The sequence below is a fragment of the Melospiza melodia genome, chromosome 21 (assembly GCF_035770615.1).
Source record: "Melospiza melodia melodia isolate bMelMel2 chromosome 21, bMelMel2.pri, whole genome shotgun sequence".
Classification (NCBI taxonomy): domain Eukaryota; kingdom Metazoa; phylum Chordata; class Aves; order Passeriformes; family Passerellidae; genus Melospiza; species Melospiza melodia.
Genome location: NC_086214.1, coordinates 2,853,307 through 2,858,158, shown reverse-complemented (window position 1 = coordinate 2,858,158; position 4,852 = coordinate 2,853,307).

Sequence of the window (4,852 nt, the reverse complement as noted above, 5' to 3'; positions counted from 1 at the left end):
GGGGCGGGGTCTCAGGGGAAGATGACACCCAGACAGGCCAATGACCCCTGGGCTGAGGGGCGTCCTTTGAACTTGACCAACCACACGACGCCTTGCTGGAATGTTAAGCCTGATTGACAGGACTCACTCAGCATGGGGGCAAGGGGGAAGGGAGAGAGGTATAGGCACACCTGGGGAAGTGACCTGGAAGTCTAAAATGGGACATTACAGCACACCACAACAGCATATTTACAAAAAAGGCAGGTTAAGGGGGTAGATTTGCACAAGGATTTACAAGGACTTTGGACTTACGGCTATGCTAGGGGAGTTTTTATTAATCCCCATACGGTTTACGAGTTAACGGAGTGGCGTGAATTCGGTGATTTATTATGGGAGGCTACTTTAGAGAGTGATAAAACTGCCAAGAGTTAAGTAAGCTTTGGCGGGTAGTGCACAATAGACTGCTTCAGCATGTCTCTGAGTGCAAGGCAACAGCCACAGCTCGGGGCGTCTGCGGGGCTGTGCCGCTCCGAACTCGGCGTGGGCGCTGCGCCATGGAGAGCAGCCGCGGCGAGCGACCGCCTGAAATGCTGCGCTGCAGCGGCGGGAGCCGAGCCGCCGCGGGGGGAGCGACCCACGCCGCTGTGGGGGGAGCCACGGGTGCAGTGCACACAGTGAGTCAGCCTGCCGGCGAGTTTCGCAAAACAAAGAGCCCAGTGCGGGGATGTTCGCCCACTCCGACACAGCTGCAGGACCGGATCGCTTTTCCAGCGACGGCGTTTCTCCCTCCGTCCCGCGGCTGGCAAAAATCTTCGGTTTTAGACCTAACAGCCGTAATAAATGTGACTCTTGTCAACAAAAAGAAAAGATCCCTACTGCAATTAAGAGACCAGTGATGGTGAACAAGCAACACCAGAGACCATTGCTGTTGGGACATCTCTCACCTGGGTTGGAGGGACTTTTTGTTCTTCCTAGCAGAGACTGTGAAACAGAAATCAGCAGTGAATGCGTGGGTCAAATTTCGGCTGATTTGGCTCAGCATTCGTTATGCTGTCTTAAAATCACCTGTGTTAACAGAGACTTTAGATATCAGAAGCCCAAATAACTCAGTCGGTAGAACATCAGACTCCAAAATTGTATTTTGAAAAATTTAAAAATGTTAAAGATGTTGGAGTGATTGTATGAGTGAGATGTTATGAGTGTGCTTTTTGGTATAAATGCTGCAGCAAACATGTGAAAAAAGTTGTTTTAGTTTAGTATTTTAGAATCAGGCCTGTAAGTAAGTTATAGTAAATGCTATATTCTATTTTTATAGTAAGTTTAATTTGTTATTAAGTAGTTTAAGTTAAATTATCTATAAGGTGTTATTAAGTTTAAGTGAAGTTAGATTCTGTTAAGATTAAATTATATTTGGTTTAAGTTATGTAGAATTTAAAGTCAGTCAAGTTCTGTTAAAGTTAAGTTTGGGTGATGTTGAGTTCTGTTAAGTTTAAATATTTTAAGTGCTTTAAGTTTGGGTGCTGTTGGGTTTGAGTGATGTTAGATGGATTTATGCTAAATGTTTATTTTATGATCTGCATTTGTTGGGACTATTTGTTTTGCCTGGCATCATTGATGTGGACCATATGGTGATGGCATATACCCCTTTTTCTCCCACTTCAAATCAATCCATTTGAGCCAAATGACTAAGGGATTACAGACTGTAAAAGGACAAGAGAGGGGGAAATGGCTTTGAATCCACCGGAGGACTACCTTACTGACTTTGAACTTTTCTGAGAAACCCAAGAAAAGGGTGGACGTGGAATTTCAAGGGCAGAAGGATAATTTTCAAGCTTGTTGGACACTGGGGTTGATTCCAGCATTATTAGCCCTAGCTATTCGCCTCCTCTCTGGGTTCGCATGAATGACAAAAACTAACAGCCTTCTTTTCTTAGTCCTTCCAGCAGATCCTTGAGGCCACTGGGATGTGGGCTACGGGCGATGCTGAAGGCAGGACAAGGGGCTGACAGTGCCCAGCCTGGCTGGGGCTGTGCCAGGAGGCCCCAGGGCCTCAGAACAAGGTGTCTCCTCACACCTCTTGGTGGCACAGACCCTGCTGTGCCCCAGGGCACCAAGATTTGGCTTCTCTTTGTCCCCACCTGTCATCACTGCCTCCAGTTCTCTGCTCTGCCTGGGGCCTGGGGACACTTTCTCAGTGGTGTCCCTCAGTGGTGTCCCTCAGTGGGACCCATTAAAAGTCCAAGAAACTTTGGAGTTGGATTCTGGCTTGGAGTTCTGGAGAGGTTTCTTCAGCTCCCTCTCAGGGACTGATTTTCAAGGCCTCAGCACAAAGCCCCAGAGGGTCATTAAAGTCCTTGTGCTGTGTCTATGCTGCTGAGCTGGGCTGGGCTTCTGGCACAGAGGCAGCTCCTGGTAGCCAAGCAAAGCTTCAAAAGCACATTTCTCTTGATGAGCAGCTCTTCTGCCAGCCCAGCAGGGCTGGGACACTGCCTGCAGCCACCCCAGGCACAGCACAGAGGCACAGAGAGCTTCAATCAGTCAGGGCTGGGAAGGTGCTGAGAAGTGCCTGGGGCAGAATCACTCCAGCCCTTGGCACAGGAACCTCTGGCTGCAGGACAATGCAGCTGCAGCTCCTGGAGCCATCTCCTAAAGCTGGAACATCCCAATGCCTACAGACCCTGTGAGTACATTCTCTGATTGTCTCTTGTGCAGAGCAGCCAGGGGTGCCCAGGGCTGTCCTGCAGAGCAGGGTCCTGAAGCCCAGGGCGCTGTTCTGGGGCAGGGACTCTGCTGCCTGCCAGGGACAGCTCTCAGCCAGCCCTGGCAGCTGCTCCCAGCACTGGGGGACAAGATCTGGGTGGGAGGAGACAGCTGGTAAGGCTTAGAAGTGTTCTCGTTGTGTGGTGAGGATTCTGCATTGTTCAGGACAGCTCCCAGAATGGCATTTAACTGCAGAACATTTCCAAGTAGATCATACAGGGAGCAGAGCTAGGCAGGGGTTTCATAAATGGGAAAATCCTGGTTTTTTATTCTACTGCTCTGTTTTGCCTGAATGGGAAATTGCATATAGATATTCATCTCTCAGTTCAGGTGAAGAATAAATAAAAAAAAAAAAACCTATAGACCTGAATAAACCAGGCAGTGACAAAGATCAGCACAGGGCCCCTCAGAGGGCGGCATCTTTGTTGCTTTTCCAGCCTCTTCAGGGTTGCTCTGACTTTGACATCAGAGCCTGCAGAGCCAGAGCACTGTCCCTGGGCAGTGCCAGAGCTGGGAGGGGTCTGCAGGGCAGAGCTGAGCCCCCAGGGCTGGGCAGGCCTCTTGCAGCACTGGCAGGGCCCAGCCCTGGGCACAGGGAAGCAGCTGCTGGCAGGGACAGTTCCAGGCAGCAGAGGCCTGGGCAGGCAGTGAGGGGAAAGTGCCCTCAAGCTGTGCTGGGATATTTGAGGTCCAAACCCAACTTTTCCATGATTACTCTTCTTACAGATCTCCATGCCAAGACAGCTCAAATGTCCAACAGCAGCTCCATCAGGCACTTCCTCCTGCTGGCATTGGCAGACACGCGGCAGCTGCAGCTCCTGCACTTCTGCCTCTTGCTGGGCATCTCCCTGGCTGCCCTCCTGGGCAACGGCCTCATCATCAGCGCCGTAGCCTGCGGCCACCACCTGCACATGCCCATGTTCTTCTTCCTGCTCAACCTGGCCGTCACTGACCTGGGCTCCATCTGCACCACTGTCCTCAAAGCCATGCATAATTCCCTCTGGGACACCAGGAACATCTCCTACTCAGGATGTGCTACACAGCTCTTTTTCTTTCTCTTCTTTATTGTAGCAGAGCTTTCCCTTCTGACCATCATGTGCTACGACCGCTACATGTCCATCTGCAAACCCCTGCACTACGGGACCCTCCAGGGCAGCAGAACTTGTGCCCACATGGCAGCAGCTGCCTGGGCCAGTGCCTTTCTCAATGCTCTCATGCACACAGCCAATACATTTTCCCTGCTCCTGTGCCATGGTAATGTCCTGGGCCAGTTTTTCTGTGAAATCCCCCAGATCCTCAAGCTCTCCTGCTCCCACTCCAACCTCAGGGAATTTTGCCTCATTGCTGTCAGTGCCTGTTTAGCATTTGGCTGTTTTGTGTTCATTGTTTTCTCGTATGGGCAGATCTTCAGGGCTGTGCTGAGGATCCCCTCTGAGCAGGGATGGCACAAAGCCTTTTCCACCTGCCTCCCTCACCTGGCTGTCGTCTCTCTGTTCATCAGCACAGCAGTGTTTGCCTACCTGAAGCCTCCCTCTATCTCCTTCCCATCCCTGGATCTGGCCCTGTCAGTTCTTTACTCAGTGGTGCCTCCAGCCCTTAACCCCCTCATCTACAGCCTGAGGAACCAGGAGCTCAAGGTTGCAGTGAGGAGATTGATGATTGGATGGTATCAGAAACATTAAACTGCTGGGCAATTTCTACAAATCACTTGTAATAGAAGTTATCTTTGTTAATTCTTGTTTTTTTCATTTTGAAAGTTTTTTTCTGTGTTTTAGTTTCTTCATCTTCTCCACAAAAAAATCTCATTTTTTGTGCCATTTCTCATTTTGCTTCCCTCCACCTCTCCTGTGGCCACAGACTGTCTCAATGAGGGACTGCGCTCTTTGCGGCTTTAAAGGAAATAAAGGATCTCCCAGCAAAGTTTTCTGCAGAGATGCCCTTTTGTTGCCCTCTCTGAAGCTGCAGCAGCAATGTCTGTGTGCAGAGCTGGGGGCATATCAGTGCTGGCCCAGCAGCTGTGCCCAGCAGCAGCAGCACTTGGTGTTGCCAGTGCTGCTGCCATGGCCCTGCCCCACTGCCCTGGTGGCCCTGGTGTTGCTGCAGGGCCTGAGTG